We start from the raw sequence: 13,716 nt of genomic DNA, 5'->3' as shown, positions 1-13,716 counted from the left end.
AAGAATCAACCATCCCACAATAAACTGAGTGAGTTCATAAAGAATGTACTGAGAATATTCTCCATGGAAATCACAAATGTGAATAATATGTGGCTTCTACTCTCAAAGAAAACATAATAGAAAGACAAAACTAGTAAACAAATCTTAGTAAGTGGTAATTAATGAACTGGAGTTTTATCAATAAATATAGAATGAAGTATATTGATTCAAGGCATCTTAAAAGCAAACAATGAGAATTTGGAAATAAGTAGGATGATATTCAAATCAAAGGAGAGGAGGGCAGTAATATTTTGACCCCGCATCATAGGTTTACTGTGAAGCATAGCAAGAATGATTGAGGTCAGGAGGCAGAATTGATAACGGAGAACTAAAGATTTGGTTTTGTTTCAGACATGCTAAATATATCATAACCTGCACACTATAAGAAAATACGGGGTCAAAATTTCAAAAAAGAAATATAAAAAGTAACTATCAATTAATGGCCCATTTTCTTATTATTTGCATTTACATCCATAACATGAGTAAGGTATTATGTATTAGATCACTATCTAAGATTAGGGATAAAATAGAGAGGTAACTTTCTGATGAATTTTAGAGTTCATTATTTTTTAATTTTTAACATTTTACATGATCCACTAAAACAGGGTTTCTATATTAAAGTCCTATACAATATCACAATTAAAAAATAGAGCCACTTAAAAGGGAAAATAAACCAAAATGACAAATTTTTTAAAAAGTGCATTTTAAATAGTGTATTTCAAAAAACTATACTTTTAAGTATTGATTTTCCTATTTGATGACTGGTGGCTACATATACCAGATGCTTCCTAAAACCTTCCCTGAATTTTACTTTTCCCAAGTATGTTCACAAAAATGTACAAAAACAGAAATTTGTTCTATTATCAAACTTCTATCATACAGCAATACTCACCTCAGCTAAGTAAAAAATACAAAATAATTAATTTTAATAATTTTTTTAAGTAGAAAGTTTAAATTACTTCAATGGTTGGGAAAAGAGTAAAGTAGTAGGAAAAGCTTCTTGATATCTAAAACTAAGATGCAATTAGTCATATTTTATAGTTTGTTCCTTCTTATGAAGCACAAATACACAAGTTTATTGGTATAAGAAATATGACTTCATACAAGTAATCCCATATACTACAATTTCTTGCATCAATACTGCTTGAAATTCAACTGATTCTGAGATTTGTCATAAATACCATCTCAGCTAACATAAAGGTTAGAATGTCCATTCACCAAGATTCCTAGGCTAGGAAGTGTTAACTGATAAAACTCAGAAATTACGAGTTAAAGTGTCATCAGTCATATTGGTGAAAGTTAGTAAATAAGGTAAAAATCTTTGAAATTTTCAATGAGATAATCCATATTTAATAGCAATGTTGAAACAAGGAGCAAAAAATTACTGGGATATTTTATTGATAATTGATTTAACTTCTCTCAAACTCTGATGATCTGATTTGAAGAGAACACATTTTTTTTTTCTCTTTAACTTTTTAGTATACTACCTACATTTATTTGGGAGTTTCCAGGAACAAAAAGATTTTTAAACATAAAAGGAATTCTTCAATTATTTGTACTTACAATGCCATTTTGACTTCTCACTTCTCTAATTATCACCTGACCATATGATAATAATATGTACCTGACCATACATTTTAAAGAATCCTACTTTTGGCTAAATTTCAGCAATAAAGATTGCATTAAATTATTATGTTAAGGAATAGCAGAAATTCAATGCTAGACCTCAAACTGCTTAAGTCAACTTTTGTATAGTAATCACTCAAAATAATAATCCATTAATGTATGGCTGAAATAGCACTTTACTCTCAACAAATACAGCTTCAATTTAATTTTCTGTTATAGGCATACTACTCTCTCATAACCAAAGCTCCTGGTGACTGATAGTTTGATTTTTCAACATTTCTGGCCATATTTTGTGATACAATCTGAAAACTTGAGGAACTTAAAATAAGAAAAGAAAATCCTATAATAGAAAAAAAGAATTTTCTTTCCATCTGAACCTACTTGGATTACTTGGTTATCCTTATGTAATTAGCACTGACCCCACCAACTGTAATAAAACAAGAAAGAAAAATAAACAAATGCAAGGAAACTGGAAGAAGATCAACTGAGCCAAAACAGCACTAAATCTAAAATGCACTTGCCTATGAGTGAATGACAGGCAATACCACTAGCTTAAAAAAAATCAGAGGCACAAAAATAATTCTTGCACCCTCAAATATTTTTGGATCAAGGCTATAAATGAATAAATAAAAATATTAGTATGAATTACTCAACAATAGTATTATAAACTCTGATCTCAATGTTCAGAAGAGATTCATAAATTCATCAAATAATACATTGAATATATTATAGAAAGGAAGGAAGAGATTCACCAAGAAATAAGTCAGTGGCTGTCTCAAAAATGCTCACAATCTAGTAGGAAGATAGACATTTTTATAGGCAATACAATAATATCATAAACAAAGTACCAGTGAGAGCAAAGAACACACTATAGAAAAGCACTTATTCTAACTGCCAAAACCAATAAAAACTTCACCTGAATTGGGCATCAAATAGCAAGTGAGATTCCACCAGGAGGAAAAGGTAAAAAGAATACCCCAAAGTCACAAAATAGCTTAAGACAAGGCATGCAACAATAGACATGGACGAACATTCATAGATATGACAGCTGCCCATAAGGGCCTCAGTGTAGGTGATTTAAAAGGATGTTAAAATGTGAGTTTTCCTGTGTTTTCACTTTCAGCTAAGGATCCAAAGCTGAGAACAACAGGTTCCAAGTACAAGAGCTGAGGTGACACATCATCTATGCAACACTTGGAAAGACTGGAGCCATCAACTGTTCATGTATCCTTTATTTTATCATTCACATAAAAAAATAAAAGCATCTATTGGAGAAGGGGAGTTTATAAATTGAGGAAGAAACAGAACTATGATTCACTCAGATTTTGCCCTATGCCCTTTAGAATACAGGACACTTAATGAATGGAACAGGAACTGGAATTAGGACTGAAACAAAATCTAAAGGCAAGGGGGCAAGATGATCTCACTCTGGGCTACCACCTCAGAAACAGCCCCGAGTTCCATTCCCGAGTTTATGTACTCAAGAAACATTTTCCCACAGGACAAATAAGGACACTGGGAGAGAAACTAGTCCTGAGGCATTGTTAAAGAAAGCCTACCCAAAGGGCTACAGAAGGAACAAGATAACACCAGAAGTCAAGGCTAGAGGTAGACCAGCAAGTCAGAGACTAAGGAAGGTAGTCAAACAAAGACAAAGTATCAAATTCTAACCCGGGTAACCTCAGGAGGCAGGAATCCTTGATAAAACCTTCAAAGCAAGAGAAAGAACCCATTCAGATCTCCAACACACCTTTACTACCAATTAGTAATTCTCTATTTCTAATGTCCAAACATTGGAAGACCCAGGACCTGCACAGTGAGTAGGGAGGAAAAATAAGACAAAAGAAATTGAGAGAGAAAAAAGAAAAGAAATTGAGAGCTACTGAGAAGTTGCTGTGCAGCACAGGGAGCCCAGTGTGGTGCTCTGCGATGACCTGGAGGGCTGGGATGCGGGGAGGGGATGGAATGTAGGTGTAATTATGGCTGACTTGCATTGTTGTATGGCAGAAACCAATACAACATTGTAAAAAAAATTTAATATTTGATAAAACTAAAAAAAAAAAGAAAAGAAAGTCTACTGGTTAACATGTCCTGTTCCCCTTCCCCACTCAGATTTTTAAGCCTGCTTTGAGTAAGGTTGATGTAAGAGAGAAATTTTACATAGGATGAGAGTTTGGAATTTTAACTTCTTAGCCTGTTTTTTTATTGCCTGAAAATTAAGACTACTTTGCAATGCCAGAGAGTGAGAAAAGAAGGAATAAAGGAGAAAAAAAAAAAAGGAGAGAGAGAAACACAGGAGGAAGAGAAAGGAAGAAGAGCAAAAGCATGGCAGAACAAAGATAGGTCCTTGAAAAGCATTAAGATACGGAAAAAATAATATTCAGAGTTCAGATTTTATATTCAGTGACAGAAAAGAATTAAATTTTAACTTTCCGTTTGCACCCTGATGAGTTCATCTCTTTTAATAAACCCATAGAATGGCAAATGGTGGGCAAAGTAGTCTGATTATAAGGTCAAAATTTTGATTTGATTATTGTGAAGTCTGAAATCTATAAATATAGAAGACTTTAAGTTATTTTTTAAAGGCATATCAATCATCTAAGCATATGTATACTGTGAATTTGTTTAGGGAGAACCTACATCTATTTATAAAATGTTCATTCACATTCTGAGTTGCAGAAACTCGTAAGTACTGGGGAAAAGAAGTTAAAGGCAAATTCTACCTTTAGTGAGTTTACAGAAAGTGAAAGGTTAGTCGCTCAGTCATATCCAACTCTCTGAGACCCTGTGGACTGGAGCCTGCTAGGCTCCTCTGTCCATGGGATTTCCCAGACAAGAAAACTGGAATGGGTTGCCACTTCCTTCTCCAAGAGGTCTCGTGATCCAGGGATCGAACCTGGGTCTCCCGCATTGCAGGCAGATTCTTTACCATCTGAGCTACCAGGGAAGCCACACAGAGGAAACAGGTTAAGTGCAAGCATTATCTGAAACACAGTAATTGCTAGAACAGGAAGAAGCAAAGCCTACAGGATCATGTACAAGGGTAATCAAATGAAAGTATAAAGGATGAAGAAGTAGGAAACACCTCAGTTAAGGAGAAATTAAAGTTATGTCCACAGGATTAGGCTGAGTTATACAGCTGATAGGAGCCAAGGATGAAGGGGTATGTGAGTGGCTGGCAAGAATGTTGCAGGCAGGCAAAGGCACAATTGAAAGCACGGCATATTCTGGGAATTGTAAGAAGTTCAGTATCAATCACTCAAGCAATCAATACGTGCAGGAAGAAATAAAGTTGAGCCAGTTCACATGCCTGGACAGGGAATTTGGATTTTAGCTAAAGAACAATGAAGGCCACTGAAAGGTTTTAGTAACATTCGTTTTTCATATACTGCATGTCTAGTATACACGAAGAACTCTTTCACATGCTGGTTTTTTCCTCACAACAACCCTGTGAGGTAGGTGTAATGATTTTCAATTAACAGGTTGGGGGAAAAAAAAATCCTTAAATTTCTTAACCAGGTTACACTTGAATAAATAGCTACAAAGTGGTGATCAGGATTCCAACCACACTTTAGAAAATACATTAGAAATACATGGATACACAAATGCACAAACATGCACACACATACACACATCACAAGTTTTACCCACAAGACATTGAAATTTCAGAGTTAAACTTTTTTTAAAACAAGAGGCTTATTAAATTCTGCATTAAAACCTGTGGCATTAACAGTTCTTCAAGCAAACTTAAACATTTAAAATTTTGAACCAATTCAATTTATACTGATAAATACCTGCATAATTTATAAAATAGGCAGGAATTTATACAAAATAAGATATAGCAAAGCTTGAGGTCATTCTACGAGGATTTTATCTCCATGTATTTGCCAGAGCTTATCTGGGGAAAAGATCTTTTCTCATTTATTTCTAAAATATATACATTCAAACTGCATGTATTGTTCTAGGAACATAATTATATTTTGGATGATAGAAAATAATGTATGAGTACAAAAGTTTATTAAATGAAGTAACACAAATTTAACCCATTTAGAATAAAAAGAACTGTTCACCTAATGTTAAATTACAAAATCATCTCCCCATTGTTCACAATAAAATATTTGAAAGTTTTTTATCTCCCTATAGTATCACAAAAGTTTGGAAAGCCAAATAACTTTGTAAAAATATTTCGGATGGATCTAAACATATCTCTAAACCAAAAGACAGAATATGTACTTTGTAAAACTGAGGAGAGTATCTGAGAAACTGAAATATGTATTGAAACTATTTTAAAATGTGTGTTTTTAAAAATTAGTTACAGTTAAAATCCACACTCAAATATACTACTAGCTAGCTTATTTTCTCACCAATTTCACTTATTTCTTTGGCTAGTCTTAATATTTCTTTATATAATCTCTACTGAAAACTAGATATTTGCAGAACATTATTGCTGGAGGTCTAAGTACATACAACTATTTAGAAATTCCTATTATCTATGGATTTGATTCATTTTTCCTATTTCAAATAGAAAATTATAATGGAGGAAGAAAAAATAAAGATTTCATTAAGATTAACTATTTGATTTAGTATTTATTTCTGAATTCCGAAATTATGTAGAGAATATAGATGAATACACCTGACCACAATTCAGGCCCTTCAGAATATGATAATAAGCTCCCTCTTAGAAAATAAAAAATTAAATAGAGATATTAGGTATCTGTAAGATACTTTATGCAATGAGAATAATTTCTAAATAAACTAATGTTTCAAATGTACAACTGAACTTAAACATCAACATTATTTTTGATTGCACAAGCAGTACATGTTCATTAAATTCAAATAGTACACAAGCATATTAAATAAAAATGAAAATTTCCATATAATTCCTTTTTTCCAAATACCATACACTGGGAGTATACTAAAGTATATGTTTCATATGAATCTAATTAAATTTCACCAGCCACAGAAGATATAAAATATAACAATTAAATATCCTGTATAACTGAAAAATATTTATTCAAATATGTACCACAGGTATAGTTTGTACCTTTTCACTAAAACATTAAAATAATATATATATAAAACATATGGTCTATTCTGTCAAGTATGAGTACTTCAGTTAATAAGATGAATAGTATTAATACTTACACTGCATGTAGAAAATGCAAAGGAACCAATTATAGTAAATTAAATACTTTCACATACTGATAAAATACACTCTTGCTAGAGAAACACAAGTATATTATGTCTAAAACTATATTTTTTAAAAATATTGATGTTTACTTTTTTAATGTTTTGATTACTGAGTGAAGTATTACGTGTATGAAAGTAAGGGTTAAAATCTCCTTAAAAAGTTAGTTTTTTGGCAATATTTAAGTACATTCTTCTCTAAATGTAAATAAAGTCTAGCTTTTCCTAATATACTTGATGTTTCCTGATGAAAATCAGACTGTATTTATTCTCAAAAAAATTTATTCCAAAACATTGTGAGTAACTCCACTACAAAATTAGAGACAGTCGAAAATCTTGTAGGAAATTAGACCTCCTATTTGATTCTAAAATAGCACCACTTGGTAATTAGTACAAATAATATTCTAACTAGAACAAAATCACTTGAACCAAGATATCTTGGTTACATAACGTAAGGTACAATTTTGAATACACTGAATTCTACTATTTAGTGGAACAGCAAACACTTAAAGAAATGGTCTCTAGAAAGTAATTTTTTCCACCCACCTCATTTTACAAGTAAACAAACTGTGGCCCAGAGAGGCTTTTATCTGCTTTCATTGAGAGTCTATAGGTATAGAGATGTACACAAATATCATTTAAGTTATGACACATATGTTAAAGTTACCTAAAACAAAAGACACTATGTTTTATAAGATCAAGACTTTCTAAAGACTAAAAGAGTCTAATTCTTGCCATATAAATGTCTATGATACAACACACACACAAATATAACTAGTAAGTCATACTATTTGGCTAAAAAAAGCAAAACAATGAAATATAACAATCCATATCATATTGTTTAAAATTACACAGTGGTTCTTAATGTTATTTTCCTATCCTATCCTATAAAGCACAACCATGCCAACCTTACAAAAGCAGCACTCTTGTAAAACTGCTCTTACAAAAGGAAAAAAGGGAAATTATTAAATAATTATATGGGAGAGAGCAACTAAAATATGCTAAGTGGAAGTTCAAATATTTACTGTTTCTTTTCTCCCATGCTTTCTTTCAATATGTTAAAAATTTTAAATGTTTCTAAAACAAAAAATCAAAACTACATTCATCAAAAAGTGGCTTTGCTGCAAAACTTTCACAAAAAGAATGAAAGTATTAAATTAAAACTAAGGCATAGATAAGTGCAAGCAAAGCTAATCAGGATGTTTTATTGAATTATAAGTTGATTTGCTACTTTAAGAAAACAGCTCTAAAATCTTATATAATTTTGATTTGGTCAATTGAAAATTATTTAAAAATAAATAGATTCTCTAGTTTCATTAAAAGTGAAGTACTTATAAAAGCATTTTAGTTACATTTGCTTTTAGAATAAAATAATTTCCAATGAGTGCATCCATGTATTTGCTATGTAATCAGTACCAATCACAAATTAGATGACCTTAAAATAAAATTTAGAGCCAGGGAGAGCAGCACTAAGCTTAACTGACCTCAATACACTTTTCAATGATGCTTCCCAGTTTTGTGTTATTCTCTTGTTTTGGGTTTTCCAGTCTAGGGCGGGTACACAAGAAACTTACAGTCTATGTAGTACTCCTAGTCAGTTTCACTCTGCAGATGGCACAGTGGAGAAATACCTTCTGTACAGGACCATGTACAATTTCTTCTACAGCTGTCAGCACCTAGGGGAAAGTGCGCTGTTAAACAGTTGCTGCGTTCCACCTCAGAAGTGGCTGCAATTCGGTGGTGGGTGAAGTGACTCCTGTACATATATACAGGGATGAAAAGTACTATAGAAAATGAAAACATTTAACAACAAAAGTGGCTGTCTGAAAACTGTGCCACAGCAAAGCAGAATACATCGTTTAGTCACAAGAGCCTTACACAGACAGGCTACTATTCACTTAAAAATTGAATGTTAAGAATGAGACGGAAAAAATAAAAATACAGTTATTCAATTCACAATATAACTAAGTATCATTACTAAAACATATGTCAAAAAATTAAACCCAAACATTGTTTACTGACTTACAGCATTATTTCTATAGTAATTTTCCTAAAACCAGGTAAATGTATACAGTAAGATTCTTTACTCTGTTTGGCCAATTTATTTGTTTTAGATAACAATTCAAGGGGTAAAAAACAAAATAGGTGAAAAAACTGAAACCTAAGTAACATGAAAATATCTAAAAAGAATCGTAAGAAAAAACATTCTGAAATTTTTAATTACTTCATGTTAAACATTTGATTAAAAAAAAAAAAAACAGTCCTCAAAAACTATAAAGGGCTATTTTTCACATAATGGAGCTTTAAAAGTGACCTAATTAGAAAATGACAACTTCTCTTCCTCAAAGTCACAATGAATTAGAATCTAAAAACATCTTCTTCCTTTGTCCATATAAACAATGAATTCACCAATTATATGATAATTTCAGCTCTTCAATACAGAAAATAATTACTATATCCTACTTCTACTACAAAAACAACACCCTTTGTATATGATTTATCTTTGATGGAATCAGAAGATAAAAATCCAGAAATTGTTCTCTGAGAAATATCACTGAATCATTAGGTGGGAAGGTATTTTCTAATCTTCTATCTCTAGGCACAGCTACTATATTTATGCTAATCTGAAGACGCAACTGATTACATTATTTCAAAATAGCACATTTAGGTTCCTGAAACAGACTGAGAATGCTTTGATGCAAGTCCAATCAGACCATTAAAAAGTGTCCTTTCATCAAACTTATCCGAACCTCACTTGTCATAACAGATTTAATTTGGCATATATTCAGTGAGGTCTGAGAGAGCTTACAATTTCCTTCCAGCTTTCTTAAACTCTTTCTGTAACAAGTCATAATGTAAAGGAATATTATCTCCTTTAAGTGACAAGAGGTTGCAAAGGAGGAAAAAGTGCAGAATTCCCCAGTCTCTTTATCAAAAGAAGACATAGATCAGCGATTCCCAATCCAGGGTCTACTTATGGGAATTAGGAAAACTAGGAATTCTGCAAAATTGCAGGCTAAAGACATATTATACAGGTGCATAAGTACATTTCTTCCCTAGGGGAAATGGGCTTTTGTCAGGTTTTCAAAAGGCTCTGTGATTTTCCAAAAAAGTTTAAGGAACTACTGGTAAATAATGTGAAGACATTCAATTGAATAAGGAACAGTAATCATTTAAATCAAACCCCTAAATCTGAGCAGCTCATTATGTAAAGTAAGGAACAGACACAAGGAAGTTCCAACCATTAAATGAAATAACTCACAGAAAGCACCTAATATTGCCCTATTATTATCAGTAATAGTAGTAACTGTTCAAAAGAGCTATGTCAAACAAAACTTCCTTATAGGGTCCCATCTTTGTTTACTGCTACATAACTTCATAATATATTACTTTTACCTAGCTGTGCCTTCTACTTTTTTTTAGGTGTGTCTTCCAAAAGAGACCAACATCACAAGCTACATGTTTCTGCATTAGTTTAGATACAAAAATGCTAAATACAAGTTTTAGAACACTGCTACATACTCCTAGAGTCTACATTTTCCCAAAAGCCACACTGGTCCCTTCTATGACACAGTACTTACTTGGAAAAGGTTCAGACATGAAAAAAAAATTGGCTTCAATTGTTTATATAAAGTTATTTCACTTTCTTTATCAGTATGGCCTTTCAAACAACAACAACAACAAAAATCTAAATTGGAAGAATCTATCAAGGAAACACATTTTCTGAAATGGTTATACAAATAATACTTTTACTTTCATATACCATTTTCTTTCCTCAGTATAATTTTCTGACATAAGAGATACAACAAACGTTCATACATACACATCCTTTAAAAAGAAGCTTTAGAGTTACAATATGTAGATAAACCTTACCTTTAAAACGAATTCACAATTATTACAAACAGCATTACAAAATAGTGTGCATGGCGCTCTTCAAGGTTTTGGTAACTTTTAAATACCCATTAAAAATGGACAAATAAACCGTTACCATGTATTAAAGATGCTCAGTGAAGGAATAAGCTTGCAAATATATCTGAAATAATGGCATACAGTGCAACCATATAGTTTGTTCCCAATCATTTCAAATGTAAAGTACTTTTCCTTGAGTCTTCTCATGATAGGTGTTGTATTTTATGTATTCACACACCAGCAAAATATATAGCAGTAAGAACAAACAGTAGAGGCTTTAAGGAAAGGCACAGAAGTAGGAGAGAAGCATATTAAGCATTCAGAGCACTACAATGAAAAGGATAAGCACGGAATATAGAGCACACGGAAGGGTCAGTGAAGAGAAGGACAAGAGGCACAGGCCCAATTATGCTAGGGAATTTTTCAACATTTTATTCCAGGTAAGTGGCATTTTGAGAAGCATTATTATAAAAACCATTTTCAGCAGCAGCATGGGAGATGAACTAGAGGTGCACATGGTTCAACTGGGATGATAACAATGGGAATATACAGTTAAGAATGATAAAAGATCTGTAAAAAAATTTTAAAGCATACTACTTTGTAAAACACTAGGAGGGTAAAAACTATAAGATAAATCAAAGCTATTTCTAAAGTTTGAGTACAGAAAGTAGCATGCATTTCATTCATTCATTCACTCAACAACAAAAAAGTTGATTTTCTCATATGGGTCAGGTCCCATTTTAGCCCCTGGGCAAAGCACTGAACAAAGGAGCCAGTGATTTGTCCTTTGATTATATACTAATGGAAAGGAGAGACATTAAACAAACCATTAAATATATAAGAAAATGTAAGAAAATGATTCACCAATGTACTAAAACTAAAGCAAGCTATGAGAAAAGAGTGACGAATACACTATTTTAAGAGAGTACAAAGAAAACCAAAGGAAGCAGCATTATATGAGTGAAGAATGAAGTGGCAGGAGTCCACAGACTGACGATCTGGGGTAAGAACACTGCAGACAGATGGAAGGGCAAGTGCAAAGACCTGAGACAAGAACAAATGACGAGATAATGTAGGGCCTTGTAGGCCAAATGATCAAGTTTTAACCTGGGATAATATAAGGACTTCAGATTTTTAACTGTTAGAGGAAAGCCACTGCAGTAACTTGACTAGGAGAGAGATATAACCTGTTCAATCTTTTAAAAGGATCACACTAGCTGCTGTGGTGGAACTGATGATAGACAGCAACAATGAAGAACCAGCAAGACTTTGAGAAAATTTATGTAACAGACTATCAGGTGGGACTTCTCTCATAGACAGGAATTGGCATTACAATCCACAACTGTGAACAAAAAATCACCACTCAAGTGTTTCACATTTAAAAGAGAGTCTAAACAAGTTTAGTTTCTCTTTACTCCAAACTGCCTACCCCTGCCCATCTTGAGTGAGTCAGTCATCAGAGTCTGCTTCACTGACTTAATTGGGCAGCGCTATTTCCAAGAGCCCAAACCATATCGGAGTGGGCCAAAAGATGAGCACGATGGAAAACTGGTTACCTTATCACTCCGCTGGACTTTTGCTTACATTTAGACTTGCTTATCATCCCATGCCCATACCCCCAGCCATGCCTGTACGAGGAGGTGGGAAAACAGATGTGGAATGGAAAACAGGTAGAGAGAACTGGAGTCACTATTTAAAACAGCAAAGAGTGAGGCTATCAAAGTAGTTGGATTTACGCCTCTAGACAATGGGGATCCCGCTGGGGCTGGGTGCATCCTGGAGAAGCATAAACAGAAAGAGGAGAAAAAGACAAACTGGATAGTGTGACATTTCAAAAATATCCCATCCCCCCAAAAAAGCTTAACACACATGAAACATCAAGAGTAGTATTTGCCTCTTTCCTGCAGAAGGCATGAGGGTTATTCAGATGACAGAAATAGAAAAAATAAAAAAGGTGCGCCACTTAAGTAGGGGCATCTTTTCCCTTTCTACCTCTCTCCTCCAAGCACCAACACTCAGGAGGACAAACAGGAATATAAATGCAAGAGCAGATCACTCTCTACTCACTGGAATGAGCAGCCTGAATGACCAGACTCAACACCTTCCACACTACAATCTCTCAGAACCGCCTAAGTGGCACTGAGTAGAAGGGGAAAAGCTGTTTTAAATTGTGCTATAAGGTTAAAATTCAAACTAAGTCAGATTAAACTGACTTTACTAAAGTCAGACTAAATTGATTTTCTGACGTGTCCAGAAAGTTTTAACATTTCCCTGGAGTAAAGAAACAAACAAAAAACTGATCTGACCAATCATAAACAAAGGTCAGATTGGAGAAAGATAAAAAACTTCATGTTTGCATTCCCACTTAACTCTCCATCCCCGTCATCTGAAGCCATACTGTATTATGAAATGGTTAACACCAATGAGCTAGTAAATGATTTATTTGCTTTTCATCTCTTTAAAATATTCAGGCTGAATACTTGCATAACCGTATTACTTCTTATTCTTAAGAACAAGTAATTTCTTATTCTTAAGAACTAGTAATTATATAACTATGAGTATTTCATAAGGAATTCTTTAGATTTATTTGTGTATAAAAGTTATATAAATATTTTGAACATTTGTAAATAATACTGTCTTATTATAAAGACTAATAAATATAAATATTATATACCTTTGTAGAGAATACTAGGTTGTATAGAAACTAAAAAGCAAAATCCCATAAATTGGATACCACACTTAGAAGCTTAAAGACAAAAAGGATCCACAGAAGGAAAAAGCAAAAAAGAAAAGAAAGCAAGAGTTTAAAATGTTTGTTTTAAAGAAACATTTTTGATATTCATATTGGAGTAAACTGAAACACAATTTTAAAGAATATTCTGCCTTGATTTATATCTTAATACCTTTGGGTTGTCCCCTAAAATTTCCATTTATTTAACATTCACATTAAAATTT

General features: G+C 32.9%; 1 protein-coding gene across 7 annotated transcripts in view; it reads right to left on the bottom strand.

Annotated features, from left to right (window-relative positions):
- Positions 1–13,716, bottom strand: part of NOVA1 (NOVA alternative splicing regulator 1) — a 160,910-nt gene that overhangs the window by 101,843 nt on the left and 45,351 nt on the right. The window contains exon 1 of one of the 7 annotated variants that reach the window (XM_081551874.1): positions 8,427–8,528. The exons of the other annotated variants lie outside the window; for them this stretch is intronic. The gene's annotated coding sequence lies outside the window, so the exon portion shown is untranslated. Of the gene's footprint in view, positions 1–8,426; positions 8,529–13,716 lie in introns of those variants that run through there. 7 annotated transcript variants of the gene reach the window in all.

The sequence above is a fragment of the Giraffa tippelskirchi genome, chromosome 12 (assembly GCF_054371585.1).
Source record: "Giraffa tippelskirchi isolate mGirTip1 chromosome 12, T2T-mGirTip1v1.2.pri, whole genome shotgun sequence".
Classification (NCBI taxonomy): Eukaryota; Metazoa; Chordata; class Mammalia; order Artiodactyla; family Giraffidae; genus Giraffa; species Giraffa tippelskirchi.
The sequence above is the reverse complement of the archived record's forward strand: the minus strand, read 5'-3'. Positions and strand labels throughout refer to the sequence as shown.